This window comes from Eschrichtius robustus, chromosome 5 (genome assembly GCF_028021215.1).
Source record: "Eschrichtius robustus isolate mEscRob2 chromosome 5, mEscRob2.pri, whole genome shotgun sequence".
Lineage (NCBI taxonomy): Eukaryota > Metazoa > Chordata > Mammalia > Artiodactyla > Eschrichtiidae > Eschrichtius > Eschrichtius robustus.
In genome coordinates this window covers 74,717,790-74,733,195 of record NC_090828.1, presented here as the reverse complement: position 1 = coordinate 74,733,195, position 15,406 = coordinate 74,717,790, and the positions used below count along the sequence as shown (strand labels likewise).

Genomic DNA, 15,406 nt, shown 5'->3' with positions numbered 1-15,406 from the left:
ATGCTTATTGAGGCACTGTTTTACGTGTTTAAATGTATTAATTCTCTCCATCTTCACGTTAATCTTCTATGGCATAATAACTCATCTTTTTTTTTTTTTTTTGGTTGTTTAGTTTTTATTTCATAACCATAAACTTAACTTTGCAATTCAGCTAAACTTGGAAGGGAATAAGGAAAATATGGAACCCAAAGAAGTGCAATGATTATAGTATATTTTGAGCAGATGGGGATGAAGGGGTGCTCTGGTGGTTAAGATAAAACACAAGTCAAATTCATTATTAGATTTGTCCACAGTCAGCAATGGTGATCTTCTTGCTGGTCTTGCCATTCCTGGACCCAAAGCGCTCCATGGCTTCCACAATATTCATGCCCTCTTTCACCTTGCCAAAGACCACATGCTTGCCATCCAACCACTCAGTCTTGGCAGTGCAGATGAAAAACTGGGAACCGTTTGTGTTGGGGCCAACATTTGCCATGGACAAGATGCCAGGACCCGTGTGCTTCAGGAGGAAATTCTCATCATCAAATTTCTCCCCATAGATGGACTTGCCACCAGTGCCATTGTGGCGTGTGAAATCACCACCCTGGCACATAAATCCCGGAATTATTCTGTGAAAGCAGGAACCTTTATAACCAAAGCCTTTCTCCCCAGTGCTCAGAGCACGAAAGTTTTCTGCTGTCTTTGGAACTTTGTCTGCAAACAGCTCGAAGGAGACGCGGCCCAAGGGCTCGCCGTCGACGGCGATGTCAAAGAACACGGTAGGGTTGACCATGGTTGGGCAGCGCGGGAGGTTCCGGGGTGGCAGCGTCTGCAAAGCCCATAATAACTCATCTTGAGTCATACAGCTCGTTAGTGGGAAAATCAAGATTTGAATCCAGAAAGGTTTGCTTCAGAAGCCATTTCTTCTACACTATTTTGCCCCTCAAGTAAAACAACATGACCATTTGTGCCTCTATAGGAACAAGCCCAGTACTTGGGCTAATGTCTTTGCTGCCATGTAGTAGACACTGTGGTGTCTGGAGGTTAATCTTGAGGATTTGGTGCAATAATAATGATATTAAGCTATCTTCCTACAAACTGTAGAATTCTTCACAACGAACAATCACAGCCAAATTGCCTATTTTTTTCGAGTGCACATTAAACATTAACCAAGATGGGCCATATTCATAGACCATAATACAAATCTCAATAAATTTGAAAATATTCAGGTCCCACAAAGTAAGTTTTCTGACCACAGCAAAATTAAGTTAGAAATTAACAACAGAAAGATTTCTGGGAAAGTCCTAAGTATTTGGAAAATAAATAATACTCTTTTAAATATTGCATGGGTTAAAGAAAAATTAAAAGAGAAATTAGAAAGTACTGTGAACTAATGAACATAAACATATCAAAATTTGTACGATGCTGCTTAGCAGTATCCTACAGTAGAGGAAAATTTTTAGAACCAATCCCCTATATTATAAAAACAAGTGAGGTCTCAAATAGTAACCTCAGAATCAACTTTAAGGTATTAGAACAAGAAGAGCACGCTAAACCCAAAGCAAGCAAATGAAAATCGCAGAACCTGGGATGATGCTGGAACACCCCTCCTAGACAACAAGGACTGAGAAGAAGGACCACATTGTAAACGGAAGAGGAGCACTTTTACTTTGACTGCATCACCCTTCCTGCAGGCCCGCATGGCACCGCACTGAGAGGGTCCTCCTAGGCCTACAGTTTCTCCAGGAGATAAAAAAGATCCCAAGGTGGACCTCCAGCTTGGCCAGAGTTGTGGGATGCTTCCTGGGAGGCTCCCTCCAATCTCATCTCATGGAGATCGTTGGAGGGATATATGGAGCTTGACTACTTGGTATCAGATAGAGATGGAGAAGAGGAGTGAGGGCTTACAGCAACCAGCACTCAGATCTTGGTGGGTAATGTGCCTGCTCACAGCAGCACCTGAGCAGAGATCCCAGCCAGCAGTTCTGCTCATCTGCAGAGCCAGTGGCCCCATCTGGCCAGGGAACTGGGTTGGTTTGGATCCCCAGCCAATTGGCCATACTGGACATAGAGCCCATTCTGCAGCCCCATCCAGAAGGAAAGCAAATTCCCAGTCCTGCCTAACTGCTTAGCGTAACCTCAAGTCCCACCCCTCTGGGAAGCCTGGCCACAGATACCCAGAAGCTGCATCCTACATCCCACTTTGGCAGGGAGCTAAGCCAGCAGCCCTGCCCAAATGTTCAGCATAACCTTTAGTGGCATAACAAGGGAGCCCAAAGAGTGACACTGAGAAGCCTCAGAGCCCAGCCTATTGTACTGCCCAGCCATGGTGCCCAGCCCTCAACCCTACCAAGCAGCAGAGCCGAGCATATGGCCCTACCCAATTGCTGAACACAGCCTGCAGCACCACCCAACCAAGGAGCCAAGACAGTGACCCCACCCAACCATGGAGAACAGTCTCCAGCTCTTTCCAACTATGGGGTAGAACCATAGGTTGCACCTAACCAGAGGCCCTGGCTAGCAACATTGCCTGCAAGTGGACCACTGTCAGCTGCATACCCATCCTGAAGCCCAGCTTGTGGCCCCACCCAATCTGGGTCAAATCAAGGAGGTGAAAGATCTGGTCACTGGAAACTGTAAGACACTGATGAAAGAAACTGAAGAAGACACAAATAAATGGAAAGCTATCCTGTGTTCATGGATCAGAAAATTAATATTGTTAAAATATCCACACTACCTAAAGTCCTCTATAGATTCAATGCAATCTCTGTCAAAATTCCAAGGGCATTTCTTTTACAGAAGTAGAAAAATAAATCTTAACATTCATATGTAACCACTAAAGACCCCAACTAGCCAAACCAATTCTGAGAAAGGACAAATTTGGAAGCATAACAATTCCTAATTTAAACTATACCACAAAATTATAGTAATCAAAATAGTATGGCATTGGCATAAAGACAGACGCATAGGCTAATGGAAAAAGATTGAGATCCCAGAAATAAACTAATATTTGACATCAGAACCAGGAATACTGAATGGGAAAAGTCTTTTCAATAAATAGTGTTTGGAAAACAAAATATCCACATGAAAAAGAATGAAACCAGACCCTTATCTCACACCACTCACAACAATTATTTCAAAATGGATAAAGACTTAAAAGACCAGAAGCCATAAAACTCCTAGAAGAAAACATAGGGGGGAAGTTCCTTGACATTAGTCTTGGAAATGATTTTTGGCTATGACACAGTAAGAACAAGCAACAAAATAAAAAATAAGCAGGTGGAACTACATCAAACCAAAAAGCTTCTGCAGAGCTGAATAAATATCAACAAAATAAAAAGGCAACCTACATATTGAGAAAATATATTTGCAAACCCCTCATGTAACTGAGGAGTTCATACCAAAAATACATAAGGAAATTGTACAACTTAATAGCAAAAAGCAAATAATGCTATCAAAAATGGGCAAAACGTCTAATAGACATTTCATCAAAGAAGATATACAAATTGCCAACAGGTACACAAAAAGATGCTCAACATCACTAATCATCAGGGAAATGCAAATTAAAACCACAATGAGATATCACCTCATACTGGTTAGAGTGGCTATTATCAAAAGTCAAGAGATAGGTGCTGGGGAGGATGTGGAGAAGAGGCAACTCTATGTACTGTAAATTAGTATGCAGCCATGACCGAAAACAGTATGGAGTTTCCTCAAAAATTTAAAAATAGAACTACTGTATGATCCAGTAATTCCACTTCTGGGTATATGTTCAAAGGAAATGGAATCACTATCTTGAAGTGATACCTGCACTCCCATTTTCATTGCAACATTATTCCCAATAGCTGAGATATGGAAGCAACATATGTGTCCATCAATGGATAAATGGGTAAAGAAAATATGGTATATATATGTGTATATATATATATATATATATATATATATATACACACACACACAATGGAATATTATTCAGCCATAAAAAAGAGGGAAATCCTGCCATTTGTGCCAACATAGATGAACTTTGAGGACATTATGCTAAGTGAAATAAGTCAGACAGAAAGACAAATACTGTACTATATCACTGATAAGTGGAATCTAAAAACAAACAAACAAAGAAAAATAAAATACCCTGAACTGATAGAAACAGAGTAGATTGTTGGTTTTCAAGGGCAGGAGGTAGGGGAAAAGGATGAAGGTAGTCAAAGGATACAAACTTTCAGTTTTAAGATGAATAACTTTTGGGCATCCAATGTACAGTATGGTGACTGTAGTTAACAATACTCTATTGTATACTTGAAAATTGCTAAGAGTAGTTAAGAGTTCTCACCACACACACAGAAAATGGTAACTATGTGAGGTGATGGATGCGTTAACTAATTGTGGCAATCATTTTTGAATTTATATGTGTGTGTATATATATTAATATATATATCAAATCATCATGTTGTACAACTTTAACTTACACAATCTTTATTTCAATTACATCTCAATAAAGCTGGAAGGAAAAAAATGAAAAAAAATAGATATCTGGATTAGCCATATATCAGTTAAAGAAAATGCATTGTAGTTTATGACTTCCCACAAAGAAAATTCTAGGTACAGATGCCTTCCCTAATGTATTCTAACAAACAATTAAGGGAAAATGGTACTACACAAAATTTTCCAGAAAATTGGAGTGAAGGGTCTACTTCTTGATGCAATCTATGAGACAAGCTCTATATTTACACCAAAACCGAAGACAATACAAGAAAAGAAGTAATTCTCAAAATTCAACGGTAAGAAAACAAGCAATGCAATTAAGTAAATGGACAAAAGATCTGAATAAACACTTCCCCAGAGAGGATTTATGGATGAGATATTATCACAAGAAAAGGTATTCAATATCAGTTGCTATAGAGGAAATGAAAATTAAAATAGAAGTGAGGTGTTACTACACACCTATTAGAATGGCTGAAATATAAATACTGATAATCCTAAGTGCCAATAAGCAACTGGATCTCACATACATTGTTGAATGCAAAATTGTACAGCCACTCTGGAAAAAGAGTTTGCAGGTTCCTTAAGTGTATTTTAAACATGCATTTACCGTTAAGATCAAGAAATCCTATTCCCAGGTATTTTGCCTAGAAAAATTAAAAGTTATGTTCTCACAAAACCCTGTACATAAATGTATTCATAATCACCAGAAACTGGAAACAACTCAAATGTCCTTCAACAAATAATGGATAAACAAACTGGTATATCCGTACAATGTAATACTACCCAGCAGTCAAAAGGAACAAACTATTGATACAACAACTTGGACAGATCTCAAAGGCATTACACTGGATGAAAGAAGCCAGTTTCAAAATGTTATCTAGTATATAACACAATTTATATGACAGATTTGAAAAGACAAAACTATAGTAATGGATAGCAGAGCAAAGGTTGGGATGGGGTAGAATAAGACCACAAAGGGGCAGGGAGAGGAAGTTTTTCTGGGGTGGTGGAACTGTTTTGTATCCTAATTGTTGATGTGGTTATATGAAATTATACATGTGGTAACATTCATAGAACTGTGCACCAAAAAGTCATTTTTATTGCATGTTAACTTTCTTAATAGAATAATATATTTAAAAATAGAAAATATACTTTGATATTAAGAAAACAAACAACTTAATTAAAAATGAGTAAAAAACTTGAACAGATATATGGGTGGCAAATAAGCACATGAAAAGATGCTCAACATCACTTGTCACTGGGGAAATGTCAATTAAAATTGTAGTTCTACTCACTTGTTAGAATGGCTAAAGTTAAAACATCTGACCATACCAAGTGTTTGGCGATATGGAGAAACCAGAATTCTCAGTGCTGCTAGTGTGAACCTAAAATGGTATAACCACTTTGAAAAATCGTTTAGCAGTTTCTCTAAAATGTAAAAATATACCTACCATGTGTTTCAGCCATTCCACTCTTAGTTATTTATCCAAAAGGAATTGAAAGCACATATTCATACAAAGGCTTATACACAAACGTCATAGCAACTTTATTTGTAATAGCTAAAATTTAGAAACAATCCAAATGTCCATCAACAGATAAACTAATTGTGATATATCCTACACAATTTGGAATACTACTCAACAAAAGGAGAGAACTAAATCACACAAGAAGATGGATGAATTTCAAAATAATTATGCTGAGTGAAGGAATTGTTACAAAAAAGAATACATTCTGTGTGATTCCATTTCTATAAAATTCTAGAAAATGCCAACCAATCTATTGAGACAGAAAGCAGAGCAGTGGCTTACTAGAGGATGGGGAGGTGGTAATGGGGAGAGGTGAGGCAGAAAGACAAGGAGGGGCAGGAGAGAAGGATTTAAAGAGGGCACAAAAAATGTTTGGACATGATGAAGATGTTTGTTTCTTGATGAAATAAGTGATGGCTTCATGGGTGTATACATACTTCAGAACTTATCAAATTGTATACTTTCAAAATGTGAAGTTCATTGTACATCAACTTACCTCAGTAAAGCTCTTTAGAAATAAAAAAAAATAAATTAAAAAAAATGAAGCATGAGAAAGAAAGGCAGAATTTTGAGAAAGACATTCATAATTATTTTTACCTGTTCAAAAAAGTGCGTAAAGGTGAGTGAAGGTGACCACTTGCCCCTCACAAACACAAGCCCAATTTCATCTGGACCATGTGGGTGGTGGTATCTTTTTTTTTTTTTTTTTCTGTCAGAAACTATGAAACACTACTGCAAACAGCAATAAATGACTGAAAGTCTTTTATATTAGAAAATGCCATGTAGTTTCCTAGGATATTATTTTACTTTTTTTTATCTCTGCTGGATACACAGCAAAGTTCTTAAATCTAATTCTTCCTTCCCTATAAAATGATGTCAATCCACCCCATTTCCCAAATACTTCTGTTTGTAAGATTTAGCTAATAAGGGAAATGCTTGTGTTTCTATTATGAGGTGCATTGAATGGGTTCCTTCTGATATTGTGATTTCTCACAATTTGAAATGCAAGGTATGGGGAACGGGCAATGGAAAAGAAAGACAAGACATAGGCTTGTCTTCTGGCTTACAAACTAGGCACATCTAAGGGAGAATTTCATGTCAATATCAATGTGAAAAACAAGGTCACAAACCAAAATCAGATGTTGGAATTAGCGCTGTGTTAACTGCTTACCTTGGACTAATTTTACCTTTTAAATCATTCGTTTTGGGGCTTCCCTGGTGGCGCAGTGGTTGAGAATCTGCCTGCTAATGCAGGGGACACGGGTTCGAGCCCTGGTCTGGGAAGATCCCACATGCCGCGGAGCAACTACGCCCATGAACCACAACTACTGAGCCTGCGCGTCTGGAGCCTGTGCTCCGCAACAAGAGAGGCCGCGATAGTGAGAGGCCCGCGCACCGCGATGAAGAGTGGCCCCCGCTCGCCGCAACTAGAGGAAGCCCTTGCACAGAAACGAAGACCCAACACAGCCAAAAATAAATAAATAAATAAATCATTCCTTTAGTGGCTCAGTATAATATTAGTGTCTGTTGAATGTTTGTCATGTAAAAACAGGCATAAAGAACTTAAATTCACCCCAGAAAAATTAGGAGGAAGGAGTAAAGCAGAGATTAGAATTCGGTTAGCCTGGCTTCAGAGCCCTACTTTCAACCACCATGCCATGCTGTAACTCAAAATTGCAATTCGTATTTATTCAAAGCTTACCCTGGGCCCAGGCATTACTCTAAGCCCTGTACATTTATTATCTCAGTTAAGTCCCACAATAGGCCTATCATGTAAGCATCTCTATTTTTCCAGTTTTCCAGATGATGGGATTGAGGCACAGAAAAATCAAGTAGCTTGCCCATGATTCATGGCAGCTGGCAGAGGAGGAATCTAAACAATGACAATCTGACTTCAGAGCCCATGCTCCTCACCACACATCGAGGACAATGAATTAATGCATACTCTGGGCAAATCACCGTGTCTAGCACAGGAGTTTTACAGATAAAGCCCTTGTCAGGAAGCAGCTTAGAGTCTGGTTAAGGAGTCAGGCAAGTAAGCCATGCTCTTATCTATTCTTCTTCCTCACTTCAGTTTTTATGCTTTCTTCTGTCAAGATTTCATTCTATGCACAGAAAAATAATGGAAGGCATAACTGATCCACCTCTCACTTCAAAATGTTGGTACTACTAGAGAAAGGAGGTAGGAGAATATAACATTTTTATGTTCATCTTTAAAGAGCTTGGATCTAAAAACGTTGAGACATACCAGAGATTGACAGTTGCCAATTCACCCAGTCTCTGTCAAATCTGGGTCCATATGTCTAAGTCTTCCATGGACTATTGGGTGACAAGAACCTCCATTCTATAGAATATAATTTAGCTAGAAGGAGGGTGCAAGTAATTTCAAGCCAGGGAAGTGTTTCTAAGGAATCCAAAGACACATGGACAAAAATAGATCCATTCTGCTGGAGTGGATCATTCCTGAGAGGAAAATGTAGAACATCTGATCAGCAAGAAATAAACCTTTGAGTTACTGAGATTTTGGAGATTTTTTATTATTATTTGGAGATATTTTGTTACAGCAACTAACATTTAAAACAGAAATTAAAACAAATTCCTATCAGGAACAGTGTTCTGCTGTAACAACAATTATGAAATTGTATGGCACTGGCTTAGAAGTCAAAATGGCTGGGCAGCTGGAAACTCACATTATACCATGTAAAATGTTTGATAAAACTGTGACCATTTGGAAGGCAGAATATGTGCCCCCTGAGACTATAGCTTTTAAGGGAAGTTGTTGGAAAATGTCAGAATGTTATGGGCTACTATGTGCAGCTGTTAGCAAGGTATTATAAGAAAGAGATGTCTTCAGGCAGGAATCAGCTCATTTTGAGGTACAGATTAAAGAAAAAAGAGAGTCAAGAGCTTTATTTAGTTGAAAATGATGTTTATTTCGGGATCCTCAAATAGTAAGACAGGTAAGTTTGAACAAGCTTTGAGCATCAAAGGTCCAGTTAGACTTCTTAGTTGAATAAAGCGTTTCAGTCTTGCAGCAAAGATTAACCATACAATCTCCATATCCAAGTCATGAAGTTAAGGTAGAGAGGCATAAGGATCAGGAAACAGAGAAATAAAGTAATAAATAAAGAAAGAAACTTTGGTTGTAATTACTGGAATGTAGAACTGAATGAAACAGTACAGGTTAAAAATTGAATAAATGTGTATGGGACTGGTATTGCCCCCCTAAAAAAACACACAAAGAACAATAACAGGAACAATAAAAATCAACTGTTTGAACTTTAAACAAGCTCAAACTTGAAGAATTATGAAATGGGCATACTATCTAACACCCAACGAGAGTATACTGTCTAACATGCTCTCCACATGTGGCCAAAGCTCCCAAAGACTAAGGGCATCTGAGACCAAGGGGAGCAAGAAACTAGGGGACATAAGTTTCCAGGAGGCATAGTCAGGGACTATGGAAGAATTTCCCTACTGTCGGGGCAAAGGAACTTCACAGCTCCGTTGGACTTTATGATTGAAATAATGAGACCCCCCCAAATGCTGAGTTTCTCATTGTTGCCTTTCTAAACAAGCTTGCATTGCAGTTACCGTCTCTCTGCCCCACTGTTGTGTGCTAGATGGCAGACGCAGAGGCAGGAGGCAGCAGAGATATCTTGTCTTCAGATCACAAGCCAGTAGAACATTTGGACCTGAGAGAGAGCAAGCACTGCATCTCCCCTAGAGGTTCTAGATTTTAAACTGGGTTTGTTTATTGGATCAAATTTTCGGTTGTGTCCCTGGGGAAGAGATAAGTGTATTCTAAGAGTGAGACTGGAATTGGAGGGGCTGGTCAGCTCTTCACCAAATGCATTTACTCTTCTTCCTATGCACATAGCTAGTCTAGAATCCCCATGGCCTTTCTGTTGACATGGCCATGTGGCTTGTTCTCACCAATGGAATTTGAGTGGAATAACACTTGTCACTTTTGGGATAAGGGGAAAAGAAGTCAGTGTGTCTTATTCACCCTCATTTCCCCCATCAATAAGCTAAATGCAAATGAGCAAGAAGCCCTGGAGAAAGGCAAAGTTGCAAGATGAAGGAGTCCTCTGTTCCAGAAAGCTCATTTGGAAGGCCAGCTACCAACTAGGAATGTTCACATGGGACTGTTTATGTGCAAGAAAGAAATTTTCATTAAGTCACTGATATTTTTTCAGATTTGTTTGTTACAGCAGAAAACATTATCCTAAGTAATACAAACGCACAAAGCCTTCAGGATTCTAATTTGATCTACACCACTTTATCATATAGCTTAGTCTGTGCTAAGCTCTGTTCTAAGTATTTTACAAAGTATTTTACATATATCACCATATATTACATACATACACACACGCATATAGTCCATTAAGTTCTGTATCAAATATAGGCTGTACCTCAGAATTTAATACTTAATTGTACCTCAGGAGACACAAAAATTAGTCCTTTAACTATCTAAAAGTTGCAAAAGAAAGTCAGTTTGACTGAACAAAACACAGGTCGATCCTTAGAGGACTTTAGTTACCCCTGTAAGATCTGCTTGAGGAGCACCTCACTTCTGGCTCTGTCATAACATTTCCTTACTCATCTCTTTATTGTCCATTCATTTGGAGACACTGTCTAGACAGGAACTTGAGTCCAGTTACACAATAGACTTCATTGGATTCCATTTTACCTACGTTATAACAAGTATGTCCTTATATACTGTGGAATCGTCATTAAACAAGTATTTATTGTGCACTTACCGTTGCTCAGCTCTGTGCTAGAGAATAAAGATAAATGACACATGACCTCTGTTCTTGAGGAGGACAGAGTTTAGTGAACACACAGGCATGTTAAAAACTGTTACAACAAAACCTGATGAATGCTGTCATAGTAGCATGCACGGAGTACGATGTGAGCATTGGAGTCAGAGTCATAATTCTTGCAAAGAGCGTTCTGTAGGCAAAAAAAGATTTTGAATCAGAGGTGTGAAAAATGTGCACACAAACACACACAGATTATATGAAAAAAAAATGCTAGTGACCCCTTCAGCCAATTATTCACAACTATTCACCATAGTAGTGGTCCAATTTTGTCACTAAATAGCTCCAGCCATCTTAAAACAATGCATCAAAAGCCGTGTCCAAGTACCATAGCATTTACTATTATTTGGAAATCCTTGTATGATTTCTGCCATTTATTTTCAGATTTAATGCCAACTTGATTACCACTTTACTAGTGCTCTTGCCTTCAAAGTTTCTCCCCACCAACACTTTTTTTAAAATTAATTCTTCCACAATCCTCTCAGCTGAAACTTGGGATTCATGTCTGATTCCTCTTTCTTCATCATCCCCACTTTCAAACAAAGCTTTGCCCCTCAGTCAGGCTTTATATTCTTCCTGCCTGCACTCCTGAGATCACCTGCCTAGTAGCCTCTCTGTTTTTCCTTCATCTGCTTCATTCTGATAATCTCCAACAGATGAATACTCCAATAGCCCCATTTTAACTATGTCACACTCTCCTTCCAAATCTTTCCATGGTCCCACATTACTTAAGTCCTAGCTTTGTTACTTACTCACCAGTTTATTATTTTAGTTGAGATTTGATTGCCCAATCTGTAAAATAGGGATAATTATTATATTTAACTCATACATTTATCATTAAGTTCAAATCTTTGAAACATGTATTTAGAACAGTTTCCAGTGCATAGTAAGCATTCAATAGATTTGAGCTGTTGCTATTACCTACGGTAACTCAACATGTAAGGCAGTCTGAAATCTGACAGAAATTTAACTTTCTACTTTTATCGCACATGAAACACCTGTTCACAACAAAGAGCCATCTTCTCACGGTTTTAGGAACATATCTTGCAAATCTCTTCCTTTGAACCTGTCATTTTTTTATGTTCTGCCCCAAATATCTCATGCTTTCCATTTATTCGAATCCTATTCATTCTTCATGAACCAATTTGAATCTTATCCTCACAAAGCTTCTCTTGCCTTTGCTGATGGTAGATCACTCCCGACTCTGAACAGATACAATGATATTCATTTGGAGATTATTGTGTATTATGGGGTATGAAAAACTGAGAATTTAGATCAGACTGGAAAAGAGGATGTTTTCATCCCCTCCCTGACACAGTTTACCCAGGATACTACCCCAAAGCATAAAATGAGCCATAAATGTTTCGGGATTGACTGCTTATAATGTAACTAAGGCTATTCCTATAAAGTCTAGATTAAGAAACCATAAGGCCAAACAGAAAAGAATGAGGAGCCATGTTAGAATTCTCCCTGGGTTGCATGGGAAAAATAGCATCTAGAAAGAAATATTGCTATGATTACCATATCTCCAAATGATAATACAGGGAAAAAGCTAAATATTCTAAAATTAATATCTTTTTGTCTTCTAAGAGTGGGCTCTTTTTTTGTATTTTGTAACTAGAGATGCTTCTTATTTCTGTGCATCGAATCAAAATTGAGACACACTAATCTAGTCAACTAAAAATGTCAAAGTTTATGTAGAACCTCAATTCAAAATCATTCAATATTTATAATAATTTCATGGTTTGGCAGATCTTCCTGAGGCCTCTGTGACCCACTGTGCCGGACACCCACTGCCCAACTCCAGGGGACACAATTCACAGACTTCATGTGGATGACCCTTCAATCTACCACCCTGAAGTTTGTACAGTACAGCAGCCTCTGTCTATCCAGGTGGGTTGGAAAGTAACCTGTGCATATTATTTTTTTCAGAGTATAATAATGCATCCCCAAAGAGGAGGAAAGCAGTCTAGCCAGTGTGAGTTGTAAATAAGAGCACAAGCTATGAAGTTAGCCAAATCACTGCATTGCTCTTCACAAGATAGGGAGCCATGGGCAAGTTACATCACCTTTCTGAGCCTTTGTTTCCTCACAGTAAAATGGGGATAATAAGAGTACTTTATGAGGTTTTCAGAAGGAGGAAATGAAGTGAAGTCTAGCAAAGTGCTCAGCTCATAGGAGTTCAGTGTTTACTTTTTCCATTACAGAATTATGATTGCATTAGGGAAAGAGGTTTTTCTTCTACATTATGAATGCTAGAGAGTAATACCTCTACCTGACTTCTGACCGCCATTCTGGAAAATCATGCTGGCCGTCTTCATCTAGTGCAGTAGCTTTCAGACATTTTCTTTAGCAGCAGCATGAGCAGAACCTTTTGGTTTTCAATTAAAATCTTAAACAGGTCCCATAAAAAAAGGCAGCCATTCTGGGGAAGACTTTGAATTAGAAGACTGGTCCCATCTAGCCAGGTGTTTCCTGAACTTGGGAAAGTTACTTGACCCTTTGAGTCACTTCTCTCATCTGAAAATTTTTAAATAATAGAAAACGCTGCCTTACTTAGTGTTCAAGGTTGTTGTGACACTCAGGACAGCGCATCTGTATCAACGCCCTTTGAAATAGTCATGCAATACACAAATATCCACTAGTTCTCTTATCACAACACAAGCTTCTGCATTTTGGCTCACCTATTTGATTTTTTTCCCAACAGATTTACCTCCCTAATTATAGGCAGTTCCTTGCTAACAAACAGGTGTATTCCAAAATTTAATTTGCTAATCAGTTGTTAGGAACTCGGCACAAATTTTCCTTAGAAATGGTGTTATAAATGGAATAGTTCATCTCTGAAGCAGTCTTAGCCCAACTCTTTAGCCCCAAATGTAGCTCAAATATTATACATGTGCTATAAAAACAGTTGGAAATATTATATAAGTAATTACAATGGTAAAATAATAAAAATAAATTAGCTTAATTTATCTTTAATGCTGGCATTTAATGACCAGCAAGTCTACCTAGAAAATGGTGCTAGTGGAGATCCTAAAGAGACTTTCTTGAGTCCCACGAGGCTTTAGAAATGGTTATGACTTGCTTTTGTGATTGACAAATTTCAAAACCTAGATCTTTCCTTCTTTGGTAACTTTTAGGCTTAGCAATTACTATTGAGGTAATTGACAGGAGCAGGGATATAACAAAGGGAACAAAGAGAGGTAAGAAGAAGCAAGAAAAGGAAGGAAGATAGGGAGAGAAATAAAGATAGAAAGAGCCAGAAATTTAGGGTGAACAGGAAAAATGTTAGAAAAGAAAGAGGAAGGCTGAATGATGTGAATTCAGTTGAGAAGAAAAAGAAAAAAATAAAAAAGAGTAGGGAAGAAAGTCTTCACTCAGTTAAAGATTAAGGGGAAAAATATATATAGTTCAGTGGTCAGTCCTACCCCGAGGTCAGTTCTTGCACTGAGTCATTGGGTTGAGGATATAGGGAACCTCCATAGGGTAAATGAAGAGAGGAAATAGGAACGGATGTGAGGCTGGCCTTTGGTATGAATTAGACATTTGTTACCAAGTGCCAGTGACTCTGGAAGTCAATAATTTAAAACATATTAAAATTATCTGAGGGAATTAGCATCTGATAAATAATTAGGAAAATTAGCCAAAGATGAAAATATTTTAACTGGATAATCTACATGGTAGATTGATTTACAATCACTTTAAAGATGCCTTTAATTTATAGTATAATAGGAAATTGTTTTCCACTCAAACATTAAATATTTATTATGACACCTGATGCTTATAAAGACCCCTAGGGCAGTGAATAAAAAGCTAGTTGTTAAAGTAAGGGCAAACTCTCTCTCAGACAAACCCATCTGCGTCTCTAAAGGTCACCAATGACTTACTCATTGTCACATGCAATTAACTACTATTCAACTGCAACATTTCCTGATACTCCTGCTATTGGATGCTCTCCACCTCTTGGTTCTCATGACTCTTCCTTCCTGAGTCTTCATCCATCTCTCCACGCATGTCTTTCATCATCTTTTTGGGCCTAACCCCCTTGTCCTTCCTCCTCCTTTTAAATATTATTGTTTCTGAGAGTTCTGAATTTTAACCTTCTTCTCGTTTTACAAATGCTCTATAAACAATCTCATCCACACCCATGGTTCCAATCACTGTCTACAGACTATGTTCTAAACACTAATAACACGCAAACCTCTATCTGCAATCCAGACTTCTGAGTTCAACTAAAGGATAGCCAGAACCTTTTATAATAAAATTCACTCTTCCTTTCATTTGCAATGTCATAGTTTTGATCATTTAAAAAATTGAAGTGCATTTAAAAAGGAGAGGCAATTTTAACCTTTATAGCTTTTTGCTAGATCTCACAGAAATTAAAATGAAACAACTTGCCTTACTTAACCCTTTATATTTATTTGCCCATCCTTAGTACTATAAGTTGAAACAATAAAGAATCCACAAATATTTTAGAATCCTTCTAACAAAGGAAGCTTTTAATTGAACTTTAAAAGTTAAAGTCTTCAAAGTTCCAGAATAAATTTTGCTGATATTTTTCCTGTCTGTGAAATTTGCCTTGGAATTATTAGAAAG

The 15,406-nt window shown here is 38.0% G+C and overlaps 1 pseudogene; it reads right to left on the bottom strand.

Moving 5' to 3' along the window:
• Positions 1 to 236: 236 nt before the first annotated feature.
• On the bottom strand, positions 237 to 807 carry LOC137764918 (peptidyl-prolyl cis-trans isomerase A pseudogene; annotated as a pseudogene).
• Between the last annotated feature and the right edge of the window lie 14,599 nt (positions 808 to 15,406).